The following is a 20,031-nucleotide window of genomic DNA, read 5'->3' as shown; positions in this document are numbered from 1 at the left end:
TACTTTTTGATAGAAATAAACGAATGATCAGAAGGTAGAAATCTATGCCATTTCAAATATAAGGGAGGCGGATTTATACAAGTTTTTCTTGTTTCCTTGACTACTGAAAAAAAGATAAAAAAAAATTCTCTTGTTTCCAAATCCTAGTATTTATATTCCATGTATTGTATAGTTGTATTTTGTAATAAATATAAAGGTTTTTGTAATTCTTACAAAAGGTGTACTTCTTTTTATTGTTTTGTTATTACAAAAATTTATCAGTAACAATCTTTCATGACCTGGCACATCTTTTGACATTGTCATTTTATGTATTTGACGATATTTGTTTAGCTTAAGTATAATTCATCCAATTTCTATTTTCTAATACTTTATTTGTTATATTTCAACGTTTTTGGAAGTTTCCTCTCTGAAATTGTTGCCTTTAACATTTGCATCTTTGATAATGAAAAAGGTTATCTGCAATCAGGTTAATTTGCATGTCGTTTTCAACATACGCGTATTGTTATTTTGTCTACGAAACAAAAGGTATCAAACGTTCAATTTGCCACCTATTTTTTTTTGTAGCGAACTATAACGATATTAAAATAGCGCTTATCACATAATTTGAAAAAAAACTAAACTTAACACACTATTTCATATTTCGAACAAACAAAATCATTTAAATCAAACATTGGATATATATTTTAAAATATAAAAAAGAAGGCATCGTATGAGATTGACACTATGACAACTCTTCACAAGAGCACGGTTATTTAAGATAAAGCGTGCCTTAACAGAACATAGCATTTTTCAGTCTCATTTATTTATCTGGTAATAATGAACACAACCTAAAGCAGTGAGTAAATGAACCCACAATATGACCGATTTTGCCTTTTTATAATCATCAGCAATTTTAAGACCAGATTCGTGTACCTCACAAAATTATGTAAAGCTGTATTGTTTCTGCTAATCTGTTTGTCTTTTTATGAAGATGCTTTACAAATGATTTACAGTGTGTAGATTTTTCTGATGGTGAATACTATGTGCTAAACGGCCAGAATTATATTTCACCTGGTTGCCAATGATTGTTTGGCTGGATAATAAAACTATATGGTAGCATGAACTCCATGAACTCCTTGTCAGCTAAACTATATTTTTATTGTTTCTTTATAAATACTACAGCTTTTTTTACTTCCTTAAAACTAAAAAGTAGAAATACCTGGTTGAGATCATCTCTGAAATGTTTAAAGTAGTAATAACTGTCATGCTTATCATCTTGCAGCAATTCACAGAATATTTTTTCAGCTTCAAATCCAAAGGCTACTTTTTCTCCATTTCTATCTAACAGGATTGCTGTTGGGCATTTACTCATATGTAACATTGTTCTGTCCGACCAAGTTGTGGTACTCATATTTCTAAGACCTAACTCTATATCATAACGAGAGGAAAATTCATATCCGGAGAACTCGGGTCCAATTTCAATGCCAACAAAAAACACACTGCATCTAGGGTCTGACATAATTTAACTTTTCCAATGTAGTGATGAGGAATGCTAATTGGCTAGCTACTCTGAATGATATCTGTAGAACATAGAGAAATAAGTTGATATGATATGAAAGTAAATGTTGTGTATCCAACCCTTTAGTCATTCTTTTTGAAACTCTATATTTATATTAAAGACATTTTGTGATCAATGTTTGGAAAGTTTTAAACTTATAAACTCATGATTTGCTATTATCGGAACTAGCAGCATGGACAACTGTCATAACCGTATGCGAATAATATGTCCATGGGGGAGCAGCTCCACATTATAAAATAGTCTGAATATTGAACCGAACGTGCTGTTCTTAGAGAAATCCTAAAATTGTGAACCTAATCGCTTGACAAATTTTTAATCGTTTAGAACATTTTAGTATCACCAACTGTATTAATTTAACTGATAGAATAATCAAGTCATACACCTCTTATGTTCAATTCAGTTCTGATCAGTGTCATTGCAGCAAGCTACTATTTCAACATTAAATATCTTGCTCTTCTGATAAAAACATTTGTTATGTATCGTTATACACGACCACCTTTTAAATTTTTTCTATCATTTATATGTATATGTAACAACAAGATTAAAATGAAATATTTCATTTACATGACTTTTTTGTATATGATTTTTAATTTTTAGAAATTAACTACACAAGATTTTATTATTAATACACAGTTTTGATTTAAAAGAAAACCCAACATGGTTAGAACATATATTTTTTTACCATTTTGATGTTCCTGTCATGGTTAGAAGATGCAAAAGATAACACTATTACAAATTCGATCCCAATTTTATATTCGCTACTTATTTGTTCCATATAAATTTTTATGTTTTATCAATATTTTTTTTTATATTTTCTTGTCTCTGGTGTTAGCTGTGGTTTTGTCGAGGCGAAATTACTCTAATAGCGCGTATGTACCAATTTCAGCACTCAATTTAAACAAATTGTTGTTTAAAACAATGTACAGTCTCACCTTGGCTTACCTTAAGTATGTTAGCAAACTTTGTTTCACATGCATGCTGTATCCAGATCGATCGATCAATTATATACAAGTCATCTTCTCGATGCGAATGTAAACAATGATATTGTTAATTTTCCTTTTTCGGGTGTTTATATTTCACAATTCGTTCGCTTTGCCCTTGTCTGTTGTGACGTTTTACATTTTAACGATCGAAATCTATGTATTAATGTTAAATTATTAAGTCAGGGATTTCGTTAATACTTCTATATTCTTTCATAGATATCAACATTTTGTTTTGAAGTTTGGTTGTTCCTGTACAAAGTTATTTCAAACGGGATAGCAGATCCTCATTTTTACGGATATGCAGTTTACTGGAATTTCAGAAACGACCCTGTAAGTAAACGTATTCTTAATGTAAACAATTCAACACTGTAATTAGATCTTGGAATATTTTGTGTATTGGTATAAATACTGCTTTTGTTATAACGTATTTCAACTAGATTCATTGGAGTTGGATGTGTACTAATTGATTTTTCAAGCTTTCATTGGCTTTGATCTAGCAGCCAGTAACTGTGAGTACTCTCAGATCTGTAATTAGTGTCTTTTGAATTTTGGAATGATATACAAGTACATGGCCACGTCCAGTGTCTTTTTTACTTGTTTTTCTATGTGTATCCATCAGAATAGTTTAGCCATTTTCAACTGATTTTTATAGTTCAGTCTTGTGTTGTACTGTTACACTACTGTCCCATGTTTGGGGAGGGTTATAATCCCACTAACATGATTAACCCGCACCTTTCTTTATGTGTATGCCTGTCCAAGGTCTGTTATTAAGGGGTTGTTGTTTGTTGCTGTGTGATATATTTGTTTTTCGTTCATTGTTTTGTTAAATGATTAAGGTCGTTAGTTTTCTAGCTTCAATTGTTTTAAATTTGGGATTTCTGGAATTTTTCAATAGCTGACAATGGGGTATGGGTTTGCTTATTGTAAAAGGCCGTACAGCGACCTATTACTGTTATGTTTTGTGACGTGCGGCCTCTTGTGAAGATTTGTCTCATTGGCAATCATGCCACATCTTCTATGTTATATAATGATGGTTATTATATTTCCTTATTATCAATTTGATGAAATCTGATCACTGTTCAATTTGAATTTATGTAATTTTGGATATATCCAAGTACACTACAATCTAGCTCCAAACACTATTAAATATTTAAAATTAGTTTGTCATTGTTCATTGTTAATATCACATAAAATTACTTACTCCTGTACTGTCCAGTCAGAAGGGGGTTTAGCGGGAGGTTATATTTTATACTTTTAACTTAGAAAATCTGTCTCTTTCCTATGGGGTGATTCTTTTTTCTGTATTTCAATGTCCTTGTAATATTTATCTCCCCCCGGCCCCCCCCCATAAAATGATCTGGCTGAACATGGTTAAAATGCTTGATCAAAACGAAACCTTTTCGTGGTTTTGCCAATCTCTGTATACAAAGTCGATTGAAAATATGTTATTCGTTGAACATTTGAATTCGTGATTTACGCGTACCCACAAAACTCCACGAATTTGGTATCCACAGTTCTGAAGTTGGTATGGGAGTATAAATTTAAACTGATAGAATTTGTTCATTTTGCAAAAAGGTAGTATTTATTGATGTATGTTCAAAAATATAATAGAAACGATAGGTCATCGTGCATTTTCTTAAGCTACAGTTAGTGAAAAATGACAGATTTGGTATGGATTATACAGGTAAAATATCTTTATATGATTATAAGATAAACAAAAGGATAGAACTGTGCAATAAATTACGATAGGATAGCTTTCAGAAAATGCTGTGAGAATATACAAAGAAAAGGTAAGGTACCCGTTCGTTTTTTTCCGGCTAAAATACAAAATAGTAAAATTTCATGTTCATTCATTCAGGAAATACAGTATTAAAGTGCTCCCCTTTAAGGGCATCCGATACAGTTTCTCGATTAAATGTCATTTTAATAAATTGGTAATATGTTGTAGGCCTTGGCGAGTTATAAAATAAAACATAAAATAAAACATAGGTCACCGTGCTTGTTTTCGAGAAAATCGGGGATTTGTGCAATTTTGTAAAACAATTATGCAATGTTAAATTCTTTTTAGAGCAGATAATTTTCGTCGTAAATTATTAAGATCGGGTTCAATGGGAAGCTGTGATAAGTGACAAAAAGGAAAAAAAATAAATCACTACATGAATAATTATACAATTATTCAAGCCTTGTTTGTCATTGCGGACCAGATGCTAAAAGTGGTATATTTTTAACCCTAAAAAAACAGAAATAAACAGTTTCTGAAAATGTCATTTTTATAATTTTTCTGCATAAATTGCATTTTGTCATGCTTTCTCCAAATCCCAAATAAAACATATAGGTCACCGTGCTTGATTCCATGATAAACGCGATTTATCCTAGAAATTGCGTCCCCCCTTTGTAACCTCAACGTTAGCGCTAAAGTGCACGACGTCGCTGGCAGAAAATTCGACGTTATCTCTGCAAATGACCGGAGACATTTTTTCAGCTTGTAACATGTGCAAATTACTATCTATTAATTGGTAATATTGTTTCCGGAAATAAAATCATGTGAATAACAAATCCCTCTCTCTGTTTGTGGTCTAAATGAGAAACATCTCAAGAAAAGTTATTACGTATTACGGACTGTTGATAATTTTTACGGCTTTTAAAATTGAAGACTCGGCAATTTAGAACTTGACATACAGGTACATTTACTGTACACACTCGTATATTATTTTATACCGTATGTTGACCTCTAGATTTATTTTGTTTTGTTTGGTGGGCTACAAATATTCCTTAAAATCCTTTTATTCACGTTTTAATCACTGAGAAATCCGGTTTTGTTGATACGAATTAAAAGTTAACGTCGTTTGGACAGTAAATCAAATTCAACGCCAATTTCAATTCGAATTAGAATTTACGTTAGTACGTAAAACATTGTGAATGCGAAATAAACTAATTCAAATTAGTTAATGCGAATCGAATTCGAATTGCGTGTGAACTCAGCATTATCCTTTTTTTGTACATAAATTGTAGCACATAAACTAGGCCGTTACTTTTCTCGTTTAAATTGTTTTACATTGTCATTTCGTGATCTTTTATAGCTGACTATGCGATATGGGATTTGCTCATTGTACAGTTGAAGACCGTACGGTGACCTATAGTTATTTCTGTGTCATGTTTGTCTCTTGTTGAGAGTTGTCTCATTGGCAATTATACCACACCTTCTGTTTTATGTGGTCAGAAAACAAAAGCAAAATCTTACAAAGGAGAAGTCTTCAATTTGGTAAAGAATGCTTTTGTCCAAACAATGAAACTATAACTTTGAGTTTTTTATTTGGCAAATACGATTGGATTAGTTGCGATAAAAATCCTTCTCTCATAGCGTTGGTCAATAACTATATATTTTTTTCACCTTATAGCGCGTACATAATCTATCGCACGTTCATTCCTCTGTCTGTCCTTCCGGTCCTTCTGGTTACTTAAATTTTTCAAGGGTCCACACATTTCTAAAAAACTGATATCGTACGGACACGCTCGAAAATCAGTGCATATCAACTATTCTTTAAAAGAGTTATGCCATTCGGAAATATTGTTTTATTGGAAATTGTATAGTATTTGCTGTCATTCCGTCATTTCTCTAATATATTTATAAAAAATATAAAAAAAAAAACAAAAAAAAAAAAACAGTTGCGCTACGAGCGCATAATACGCCCGTCGTCTTATGATTTTGGATAATATTCTGTTCCATGTTTACGACGGACAGACGGACGCGGGCATTTGTATACCATAATATGTCTCGTCAAAATTTTTACGGATGTATAAACATATTGTTGGCTATTGCCTTTTGTTAGATAAAATACGTGCAACGTGGAAAAAATAAAAACTTTGTTCTTTTATAAAAGTTGTGTCATTGTTTATATAAGCAGTGTTTACATAAATTTCTTTTCGTTGTAAGGCTTAACGAATACCGTTATGCGTAGTAATTTGCACGGGTGGATTCACCCGTGCATATCTTAGCGGGAATTAAATCATTCGACGGTTTGCATTCAATCAGTCTACACGTTTATTTCAATTGCTGTTAAGGTCTGTTTGACTTTTATTTTTGTTTTTGTTTAAAAAGCAATTTTTGTTCTATAGGTACTGTCTTTCACTCGTATAAGATTTTTCTTATAGAATTGTTCAATTCAATAGATGCACATGTTCAAAGTTACAGTATTCATTCATTTACATGAAGTTGTGAATTGTTTATAATTTTTGTAATTATATTTTGTAGATTGTTCAGGCTGTTGATCATACTTCTAGGGAAGAGAATGTGATAAGGACTGTTTTTTGCCTAACACCTGCCTTTCTAATATTTTCTTCACAAGTTGTTATTATGTTTCGAATGTATTATTAAAAGACAGTCACTGGATGGTGCAAACCTACATCCCATAGTATATTTGTGTTTTGTGTTATTAAGCCTTGTAGAGAAAAGAAATGCTTTATGTTCGGTTGAACCCGTGAAAAAGAACATAACTACATTTTCCGTATTAGTTTTAAAATATCATTGGTTTCTTGTGATGTAATAAAATGTCAATCATGGATGATGAATGATACTAAAAATCATATTTGACGTGCAACAAAAGGGTCAGTCGTCTTGAGAATGCTCACTATACGATATTTTGTTGAAGATCTCAAAGAAACAGTAATTTGTTTTATTTCTTATTATGTTATTAGACTGTTATTCTGTTAGAATCAAATGCACTAATATTAATGGTATAGAAGTTAGAATACGGAAGAAACAGAAATTGGAAAATCAAAATTCCACATTACTTTTCTTATTACGGAACATTACACGCATTACGTCCCGCAAAAAGTGACGTTTTGCGGGAATTCAAACGCTTAACGTCGCGCCAAGAGTTAACTCCCTTGAAACTGTATCGGATGCCATTAAATGCCAACTTAAAAACATTAAAATTGAAGCAAAAATAATCTACAAATAAAGGCAACAGAAGTATACCGCTGTTCGAAACTCATAAATCGATAAAGAAAAAAACAAATCCGGGTTACAAACTAAAACTGAGGGAAACGCATCCAATATAAGAGGAGAACAAATAAACAATAGAAACCCAACATTGAAATGTAACACACACAGACACAAACTATTATAACAATGGCCATTTTTCGGATTTGGTACAGGACATTTTAAGAAAAGAATGGTGGGTTGAACCTGGTTTTGTGGCATGCCAAACCTCCCGCTTTTATTGCAATGTTAAATATAACATTAAAATGACAACATTACATGACAAGACTACAATACAAATGAATGGGAGAACATATAGAACAGAGAAACACACGAATAATAGCTAACAAAAGGTACCAGGTTTAAAATTTAATACGCCAGACATGCGTTTCGTCCACAAAAGACTTACCAGTGACGCTCGGATGAAGAAGTTCGAAAGCGAAAACAAGTACAAAGTTGAAGAGCACTGAGGACCAAAAGTTCCAAAAAGTTGTGCCCAATACGGCTAGGGTTTTCTGCCTGGGATAAGAACATCCTTATTATTTAGAATAATTCATACTTTTGCAAACAGTAAATTTTATAAAAACATGACTATATAATAGATATACATGATAAAACTGAAGTGGTGACAACTACAGAATAAAAACGGATACATCACATAAAACAACCTAAACCAACACATAAAAATACACAGCCGAGTTAGCCAAAACCTCAACGCACAAAGTAACGTCACTTTTGAAATTCTAAAAAAAACCCACCAAAAGTGACGTCACATTTGAATTTGTAACAATATTTCCCGAAAATAAGATAGAATAATGATTGATTAAAGATTAGATTTGTAATACTGGTATTACATTTATTAATAACAATGAAAATAACAAAACTTATTAATATCAAATTGTGGTTGTAATTGGATAATTAATTATATTATCTAGCTTTGTCGGTATTTTATCTGAATCAAACTGTAAACCAAATATATCGTATAAATTTCGTTGAACCAGACTAAAATCTAATAAATGAAGGGGATGATTAATTATCTTTACCATAACACACGAATATAACAGAATTGACGTTAAGACATTTGACAAAATCCGATGAGAATAACAAATATAAAATCAAAACTAAACACATGAATTTGGAAAAGAAAAGTACCGTGACACGTCTTATAGCAATGTGAATTCACACTCAGCAAAACAGTCACAATCGGGAATAAGTCACGTTCGGTAATTAAAAGATCAGACGACGTAATGAAATATCACAATTTAACACGTGGTAAAAATTTCCTTAGTTAGTTTGGACAAAGACACATCGTTTGGATCAACCAATTCGTGATGGTGTTCGTAAAATTTACGGAGTGTCATTTTTAATCTGTCCTCCTCATAACTTTGTTGAAGCAGTTTCTGCGTAAGGTAAAGAGCACACTCCTGTATATGAAGTCCGTATAGTGTGAACAAGCACGAGAATAACGCACCAATTGAGATATGTAAACACCATACGAAGGAGCAGAGGATATGTTACTGCTGAGAAATGGGAAATTGGTAATTGGGAAGTTGAAGTCGTCCTGTTTATTATAGATTTTCGTGTGAAGTCGTCTATCTGTGTCAATATTGAGGAAAAGATCAAGGTATGAAGCAATCCTTCTAGTATCAGTAATTTCAAGTTCACTTGTATATATGAAATGTAAGTGTTGGCTGAAATATGGGTTATTCAATGATAGAACATCATCAATATATCAGAAAGTAAAATTAAAGAATTTTGCAAGGTGCTATTTCTTTTTGTCTTTAAGAAGGTTCTAACTGAATTCTGCTTCATACGAATACAAAAACAAATCAGCCAGTAGGGGTGCATAACTAGTACCCATTGGAATACCGACTGTATGTTGAAATATAAATCCTCCAAACTCAACAAATATATTGTCAATCAAAAAGTCCAGCATTTTGCTATTATCATCTCCAGTATATTTTATGGTAAATAAAGTGTGGTTCTTCACAAAATATGAATTATTGTAACCCAAAACAAGAAATTTGTATCTACGATTACCATTTAAATAGAAAAAAACTCTGTTTAATGAGATGGTGAAGTCAATCTTTCAACTGAGCATGGAGAATAGTAGTGTAAAGCGTAGACAAATAAAAAGTCTTTATGTTGCTGCAAAATTGCAAAGATTGTGATCGTAGATTAAGCAGTAGATTTTTCTAATTTTTGAGAATCCACATCTGGTTAACACCACTGGTAGAATATATCTCAACACAATATTTTTGAAGCCCATCTTTAACTGTAGAAATAATAGTAGTCGGTTCTTAAGAAAGATGTTTAGTCGAACATTTTGATGACCCAGCAATGTATCGTTCTTTATATGGATTTTTGTGTAGTGCTGGTGGTAATTTTCTTCGTTTTCTTTGTTGTTGATACCAGAAGAAAGAAGGACAGATTTGTGATTTTGTAAAATTTCGTCCTTGGTAAATGCTATAAAAAAATATGTAGGGTTACCAGTAGTTTAATTTATTTCAAGCTCTGTTGTGAGACATTGCAAATAATGATTTTTACATATGAAGAAAAAATTATTAGAGGTTTTATCTGCTGGAACAACGACATATTTGTCATGCAAAGAGAATAAAGCATCCACAGCATCCGGATTCTTGAAAGGGTTAGTAAATCTTGTGTTCATATTGCATCGTAGTTTTTGAATGCGATTCTGAATGCATGATCCATGCAGACAAGGTGTCCAGTTCTGGTGCTTTACCCATTTTCTTGCATAGTCCCCATCTGCATCCATCAGTATCTTGATTTTCTTTTTCCAGTTCATGGGCTGGAGAATTCTATATTGTTGTCCATTGGCTAATAACTGTCTTAGTTGTTCATTTGTAACGATGCCAAGGTCACCAGTAAGAACATGACTAGCTGGACTTTAATTGTATTGTGACGATGCACATGAGCAATCAGGAGGCTTGTATTTCACATCTTTGAGTTTAAAGGCCTCTAAAACTCTCTTGTTGTTGACAAATCTTGGATGCATTAGACTTGGTGTAAGTATAAGAAATAAAAGGTGTAGCTTTATTTTTTAAGTAATCAGGTAATGTTTTTTGTACAGATTTCTGATGGAAAATATTGCTAATTTTTATCTAAACTTTATTGGCGAATTCTACCTTAAAACTACGTTTTTCCTCATTTTTGGATTAGCAATGTCCATGATTATTGCAACTAATCTATACAAAACAGAACGAGAATAAGTAACGGAAGTATTCTGGGTCTCTTGAAATAGTATAAAAAGTTTTGACAATGGAATGGAGTATAATTAAGTTCTGATATGATGAATTCCTAAAGGTTTTTGAACAGACATTAACAGACTATCAATTGTCACGGTGTCCACAGCAGGTGGTAGATATTTTCTGTGACCATGATTTCTATTTCGTCGAGCAGAAGTATTTAATAACTGTTATGTATTGACAGTACTGCATGTACACCTGGGACTAGACAAAATACCTACACCATCAATTTTGTCATTGCATCCATAGGGAATGGCTGTTTCCAACTCTCTTATCCAAAAGTATTCTCTTGGTAAACGATATGGTGAACTCAATATGGGGTCATTTGTTGAATGATGTATTTTCTCTATAATCCGGACTTTCATAAAAACAATTGAATGGTAAGGCTGATTGAAATGTTGATAGAGAAATTTGTTGTTATTAAGATCATTTACATTAGACCGATGATCATTCATCCTAAAATTGAGTCTTTGTCGAGTTTCCCCGACGTAGATCAATCCACAAAGAGTACATTCAATACCGTATACAATATTGGAAGCAGTGCAATTCAAATCCTCATGACTGTGTGCATTTTAACTTTTGGTGGTTACATTACTTTAAAGAGGTATCAGATATTAGTATATCACAGGTTTTACAATTGTTACGGTTAAATTTGGTAATAGATCAATATTGGTGGTTTTCATTAAAATCTTAAATATCTAAAAGTTGAACAGTACAGGAACGAATATAAACAAACTTGTCTGAATTTTTATAGTACAATGAGGATTCAAACGACTGCACATGTGTCATTTGCATTACAGCATTTAAGATGATTCTGGGCACACCTGATAAATTCGGTGTTGTTGTGTCCTTGACACAATCCGAATGACACCTTTTTATCCTGGGCGACATTTCATCCAGTATGATATTTTTTTATTCTACTAGTGTTCATGCTGTTGGCTACCGTACTGGTAGAATCATCGGAGACAAATTGTCCAACAGCAGAGATTCCGGTCCGGTGGTGATAAATAACACTTTTACAATTGTTGAAATAAGATATTAATGTTTTTAAGTTATGATCTTATAATTTTTTTCTTTTCAATGAAAATTCAAATAAGTTATCTGCATTCCTGCACCAACCTTTGCTAACTTGATTGAAAATCTGGACATAGGTTCTCTGTTTCTTACAATTCAAGATGGCGAAATACACCCATATCACCTTAAACATGTTAAATGCAAGCAATTTAAGTTACAACGTGTTAATAAAACCTTTACTTTACAGAAATAAAAAAAAAGTTAAATGAGTTAAAAATCAAATGAAACGACAAAAACAAAAAAAGTAACATGTTGAAAAAATCCTTGAAAATTCTACAAGATATATATTGGAAGGAAGAAAAGGACGAAAACATTGGAGCAGTGTCAAGAACATTGAAAAAAACATAAATAAATGTCACACCATTATATTTATAAAATGCTCATGTGATATTTCTAAAGGTCTGCATATTGTGGAAATTAAAGATTTTTTTACAGGAAAAAACAAATTGAGATATTGTTTGCTTTAATGAGGGCTGGGTTAAATGCCCGACGGATTTTAAATTAAATGGTTATGATAAGAAGTTTATTTATAGGGAAAAGTGCAACAGAGGAGGAGTAATTGTTTTCTACAAAAAAGTGGTTCAATCAGTATATTGAAGTATTGAACTGTTGTGCAAATAGTATGATATTGTTAAGAATAAGCAATATTTTAAAATTTCCACGGAGTTCAATATTTTTGTGATCTTACTTTTTTTACGTATTTTGCGGGATAGGAAAGATTTGTATTTTGTGCTATATACATATAGCCCATGATAATATTGGTTTTTTTTTTAATAAAGTTATGACTTGGGGATGGCTTACAAGTTAAAGTTTTGCAGGAACAAGTAGAACATTATAGTGTATTTAGTAACATTTCAATGATAAGTGACCTCAACAGAAGAATAAAAGAGAAAACTACTTCATAGTGCAAGGTAATTTAAATGAGTTTAACGCAATGACAATGAATTACCTAATTATGAACCGGATTTAACTGGTGAAAGAACAACAGAGGACATAAAGCCGGTTAATCGTTTTGACGTAAATTTTTTGTTGATGAAAATCATCTGGTTTAGTATATATCTAACGGATATTTTGGGAAAAAAGTTAAACTTTAACATTTCAAAATAAGAATGGATGGATTTTTAATTTATTTGATTATTGACCATATCGTGGTTTATTTTTTATTTTAATGATTTTGTCATTGGTGATTTTACTCCTTTTTCGTGTCATGCACCGTTAAAAGAGGGACGGAAGATACCAAAAGGATAGTCAAACTCATAAATCTAAAACAAACTGACAACGCCATGGCTAAAAATGAAAAAGACAAACAGAAAAACAATAGTACACATGACACAACATAGAAAACTAAAGAATAAACAACACGAACCCCTCCAAAAACTAGGGGTGATCTCAGGTGCTCCGGAAGGGTAAGCAGATCCTGCTCCACATGTGGCACCCGTCGTGTTGCTTATGTGATTACAAATCCGGTAAATAGTCTAATTCGGTAGGTCACATTAAACGTTGAATTTAAACTATGACGATTAACCTTAAGTGATATGTTTACTTGTAAAACTGTAAAATAAGATTGTTATAGAAGAATTGAAAGGTTTAAAGATAACGTTAAAATGGACCTTGCAGCAAATTCCAATAAAATTAATAGACTGATGAATAGTTCATAAGATAAGCCAAAGAATATCGACGAAATTGTGAATAATCTTAATCTGATGTTAATAAATGTACAAAAACAGAAATCACCAAAACTTTAAAATGTGATTATTGTAAAAAGTAAAATCACAAAAATACTGAACTCCGAGGACAATTCAATAAGGAAAGTCCCCAATCAAATGGCAAAATCAAAAGCTCAAACACATCAAACGAATGGATAACAACTGTCATATTCCTGGCTTGGTACAGGCATTTTCTTATGTAGAAAATGGTGGATTGAACCTGGTTTTATAGCTAGCTAAACCTCTCACTCGTATGACAGTCGCATCAAATTCCATTATATTGTCAACGATACGTGAACAAAACAAACATACACAATAGGTAAAAGTGTCAAAAATAGGGGTACAGCAGTCAACATAGTGTTATCATCTTAATCACTAAAAAACAACAAATGTAACGAAGAAGCACAAAAAGACAAATTTCACATCCTCATTTTGCTTATATTATACGATTTTATTTATCTATGTAAAAACACCAATAAAGGATGGAATGTTTTAAGTACTGGTGTAAAATTGCGCGTTTGAAATTCGAACAGGTAGACATAAATTAATTGTATCGTTCAAAGTATGACATAAATACAGAGTCACGTAAAATAGATATCACCAAAAACAGACTTAACAGTAAAAGTAATAATAATAAATAAAATAATTGTGTGGTTCAAAGTATGACGGGATACATAATTACAAGCACATAACCAAACTTTATTATATAAGGCAAGATAAACCGCGGACAAACGATGACTGTAAACAATTGTATATAGAAATATAGAATATAAACGCTTTTGAAACAATTTAACCAAAATAAGTGCGAATAAAACAGATTTATTCTTAATCTCGCTAAGTAAGATTTAAACGAAGTGAAACAATTTTTCACAGACGATATAAAAATTAGAGGGGAAATATGTTGAGTTCTATTAGAAAAACCAATCTAAAGTACTATTATCGAAAATTCAGAAAACTAAATAAGGCCATACAAAGCAACATAAAATTTAACGATTCTGTGAAACATTGTAGAAACTTAGTTTCAAACGAAGAAATTTGTTTGGCGTATTGAATTTTAAACCTGATGCTTTTTGTTATCTATTAATCATGTTTTTCTTTGTCTAATATGTTCTATTTATTTGTATTGTAGTCCTGTAATATTATGTTGTCATTTCAATGTTATATTTAACTTTGCCATTAAAGTGCGAGGTTTGGCATGCCACAAAACCAGGTTCAACCCACCACTTTTATTCCCCTTTAAAAGTGTCCTGTACCAAGTCAGGAAGATGGCCATTGTTATATTATTGTTCGTTTATGTGTGTGTTGCATTTTAACGTTGAGTCGTTTGTGTTTTCTCTTATTTTTGAGATATTGAGACAAGACGTGGCACGGTACTTGTCTATCCCAAATTCATGTATTTGGTTTTCATGTTATACTTGTTATTCTCGTGGTGTTTTGTCTGATGCTTGGTCCGTTTCTGTGTGTGTTACGTTTCGGTGTTATGTCGTTGTTCTCCTCTTATATTTAATGCGTTTCCCTCGGTTTTAGTTTGTTACCCCGATTTTGTTTTTTGTCCATGGATTTATGAGTTTTGAACAGCGGTATACTACTGTTGCCTTTATATATAACAGACCAGATGGAGAAGATAACAATGAAGTCATTAATGAAGAATTGGACCGACCTTTTACGGAACATGGAATTGATGTTTAGGTTAAAAACTGTGAAGGCAAAAAGTTATGAAAATTTATTAAAATGAATTTCTAAGTGTAAATCAAACCTACTGCCACTGTTATGTAAACTTTTTAACTGAATACTTTTTACCGGATAGTTTCAAGAAACATGGGTCAAGAGTATTTTAGTTCCGCTCAAAAATTGCCAGTTGATGATACTGGAAATTACAGAGGAATTTTGCTTGTGCTTCATGTTGAGAAATTGTTTACTTCTGTCATTAATAAAAGACTATTAAAGTGTTGCAAAGAATACAGTATATCGATTGATGCGCAGTTTGGGTTTGTCCTTAGATATGGTACATACGACACCATTTTGCCCTTCATTCTGTGGTATCAAAAAGTTTACGTAAAGGAATTCGTTTCTATTGTTGTTTTTATTGTTTTTTTGTCAAAGCTTTTGACAGTGGGGCACATTATGGTTTATGGCACAACATGTAAAATACGGAATTAGTGGAAACCTTTTGAATCTTATTAAATCAATGTACTCTAAGTTAAAAACTTCTGTTAAATTAGAAAGCAAATTTTCTGATTTTTTCCATTGTAATGCTGGCCTAATGCAAGGAAAATCATTATCTCAATTTTTATATGCAATTTATGTAAATGACATAGAAACTGAGTTTATCAAACAAGGAACAGAACAATATGAAGTAAAAATGCTAAATCTCTATTTTTTATGTATGCTGATGATAGAGTTTTCTTTAGCGAAAGTATCTCTGAATTAATAGAAAATAATAGTCACAGTATATGATAGTTCACATAAGAATGGTCTTAATTAAAAAAAAACAACAAAATAGTTGATTTCGTAGCAGAGGTGTACTGAAAGAGAATGAAAAATGGTATTTAAAATGATAGAAATATGTGATAAATTTGTATATCATGGTTTGTTATTAAATTATAACGGTTCTTTTACTGTAACACAGAAATCACTATCTAAACAGGGTTGAAAGGCTACATTTTGTTTATTGAGTAAGATTTATGATGATTGTTATAATATTGAGATATTGATATCCTTATGGGATACATATGTAACACGCATTGTGAATCATGGTTGTGATAGTTATCAAAGGTACCAGGATTATAATTTAGTACGCCAGACGCGCGTTTCGTCTACATAAGACTCATCAGTGACGCTCATATCAAAATATTAAAAAAGTCAAGCAAGTACAAAGTTGAAGAGCATTGAGGATCCAAAATTCTAAAAAATTGTGCCAAATACGGCTAAGGTAATCTATGCCTGGAATAAGAAAATCCTTAGTTTTCAAAAATTTCAAAGTTTGGTAAACAGGAAATTTATAAAAATGACCACATTATTGATATTCATGTCAACACCGAAGTGTTGACTACTGGGCTGGTGATACCCTCGGGGACGAAACGTCCACCAGCAGTGGCATCGACCCAGTGGTGTAAATAGTTATCAAAGGTACCAGGATTATAATTTAGTACGCCAGACGCGCGTTTCGTCTACATAAGACTCATCAGTGACACTCATATCAAAATATTAAAAAAGTCAAACAAGTACAAAGTTGAAGAGCATTGAGGATCCAAAATTCCAAAAAGTTGTGCCAAATACGGCTAAGGTAATCTATGCCTGGAATAAGAAAATCCTTAGTTTTCAAAAATTTCAAAGTTTGGTAAACAGGAAATTTATAAAAATGACCACATTATTGATATTCATGTGAAATATGGGGTTTTGATATTTGTCTTATTTTGTGAAGAATTTTGAAAGTGACTGTAAATCATATGGTGTGTTTTGAACTTGGGCGTTTAACATTGTATGTTGATAGATATGTTATAATGATACGTTATTGGTTGAAGTCATTAGAATCTAATAATTGTATATTGGAGAGTATTTATGAAGATATGTACGAATCTGGTTTTGTTAAACCGAATAATAAACTCAACAGGAGTTTTAAGATAAGAGACATACTAAACAGGTATGGATGTAATGATATATATTAAGCACAAAGTGTTTGAAATAGCCCATTATTTTACATTAATTTAAAAAACGAATTGGTGATAATTATTTAGCTGATATGGCTTGTCATTTTTTGAAAATACTGCAAAATGTAGTTTTTATCAATGTATACATGATGGACATACTTTGCAATTTTATTTGAATAGACTATTGAACAGTTTATACTGGTCAAACATTGTCATATGTAACTTAATAATTATATATATAGAATCAATTCACATTCCAAATTCCGCTACATGCATGTTAGAGATTGTTTATGACATTAATGCTGTTTTTGTATATAGATATAAAAACTGTATAAATTATGTATCTGTTTAATCCTATGATCTGTATTTGCTTACGGAATAAAGTCTTATTATTAATATTACTTTTCACTGCCTTACCTAAATTATGGTAGCGAATATATTTTCACATTGTTTCACAGACATAATCAGAATTGGATGAGCAATAATATACAATTATGGTTGCGCATGTAAACAATAATGGGTATTGTATTCTTTAAAACTAACTTGATGAAATCTGATTACGGTTTAATTTGAAATTTATAATTTGGGGCATACCCAAATACACTCCAATGTTACTCTAAATAACATTAAATATTTTAAATAAGCGTGTCTTTTGTTTAATTTGTATATCATATATAATTACTAGTTCTCCTGTACTGTGCAGTCAGATGTGAGTTAAGTAGAGTTTTCTTAAATACGTCACAATAAGAGAGTCTTTATCTGATTGGGTGAGGCAATTCCGATGGTTTTTGTTTTTAGTCTATTTGTAAGTTTAACCCCCTCCTTCCCCCCAAAAGGAAAGAACTTGCACATAATAACGAACATACTTTCGATACTAATACATGAACCAGTCGAAAAGTTGCCTTATTTGATAAACCTTATATTTCTGACGATCTTAAAAAACGTTATAGATAATTATAATCTGTTAGGAATACTTATGTGCAGGACATGACAATGGCAACATGTTAACAAAATTAAAGTTTACAGAAATAAAAATGTTCAATGCGCTGAAAATCGAAAGAAACTACAAAAACAAAAAAATTAGCATGCTGATAAATCCTTGTGAATTCTACAAGAAATTGGAAAACCACGCAATATAAGATTGGAGAAGTGTGAACAATTAAAAGAAACTCATCTTTAATCATGATAAAATTGAGAATGGAAATGGGGAATGTGTCAAAGAGACAACAACCCGACCAAATAAAAACAACAGCAGAGGGTCACCAACAGGTCTTCAATGTAGCGAGAAATTCCCGCACCCGGAGGCGTCCTTCTGCTGGCCCCTAAACAAATATATACTAGTCCAGTGATAATGAACGCCATACTAATTTCCAAATTGTACACAAGAAACTAAAATTAAAATAATACAAGACTAACAAAGGCCAGAGGCTCCTGACTTGGGACAGGCGCAAAAATGCGGCGGGGTTAAACATGTTTGTGAGATCTCAACCCTCCCCCTATACCTCTGACCAATGTAGAAAAGTAAACGCATAACAATACGCACATTAAAATTCAGTTCAAGAGACGTCCGAGTCTGATGTCAGAAGATGTAACCAAAGAAAATAAACAAAATGACAATAATACATAAATAACAACAGACTACTAGCAGTTAACTGACATGCCAGCTCCAGACTTCAATTAAACTGACTGAAAGATTATGATTTCATCATATGAACATCAGGCACAATCCTTCCCGTAAGGGGTTTAGTATCATACCATCATAACATATATGAGAAGAACATAACCCGTGTCATGCCAACAACTGTTTTTAGAATAAATGTGTTTAGTTCCGATGCAAAGACCTTATCAGTGACTCAATATTAACGCCAAAATATGCAATCTTTAATGACTTGACAACAGTATCGTAATTATATCCCTTCTTAATAAGTCTATTCAAAGGTTTTGTAAGTTTCTGAGGTGAATACTGACACCTTTGTGCTTTATAAAGAATATTTCCATAAAAAATTGGAAGTGAAATACCTGAACGTATTAGAAGTCTGCATGTTGAGCTATATTTACGAATGATGTCTTTATACCGATGATAAAATTTAGTAAATGTGTTGACTAGTTTGTGATATCGAAAACCCTGGTGTAATAATTTTTCAGTAATACATAAATTTCTCTCGTTAAAATCTAAACATGTTTAAGAGAAACAAGTATATGCAAAAGAAAGTCCCAACAAAATGTCATACGGTAAAAACTCAGTGAACCAATGAATATATAATAAATGTAATAACTCACAAGTTTCATATAAAAATGGGGGTTGATTTTCGGCTGTGATAACTTCAATATTTTCATAATGTTCGGCTGTGAGTACTACAGATAACAGACGAAATGTGACAAACTAACTTTGACTTTACCACCTATTCTTTTACAAAAAACATAAGAGACTTAATTATTTTAAAGTCATTTGTATCTGCAATGGAAGCTGAATTAATCAAAAACAAAACATAAATACATGTCACACCATTAGCTTTCACTGCCTTACCTTAAATATGCTTGTAAATATTTTTCACATTGTGTCACGTGTTTGTTTTATCAGTTTCAAATGAGCAAAGATATACAAGTCACAATCTAGTTGCGAATGTAAACAGTGATGATAATTGTATGTCTTTATAATAGATTTAAAAATTATCTTGACGAAATCTAATAACCGACAAATTCAAATCTGTATAGTTTGGAGCGTATCCACGTATATGACAATACAATTTAAAATTAAATCAATTATTTAAACTTCGCATGTCTTTTGTACATTCTGTATACATATAAAACGT

Source organism: Mytilus galloprovincialis, chromosome 8 (assembly GCF_965363235.1).
Source record: "Mytilus galloprovincialis chromosome 8, xbMytGall1.hap1.1, whole genome shotgun sequence".
Classification (NCBI taxonomy): domain Eukaryota; kingdom Metazoa; phylum Mollusca; class Bivalvia; order Mytilida; family Mytilidae; genus Mytilus; species Mytilus galloprovincialis.
The sequence above is the reverse complement of the archived record's forward strand: the minus strand, read 5'-3'. Positions refer to the sequence as shown.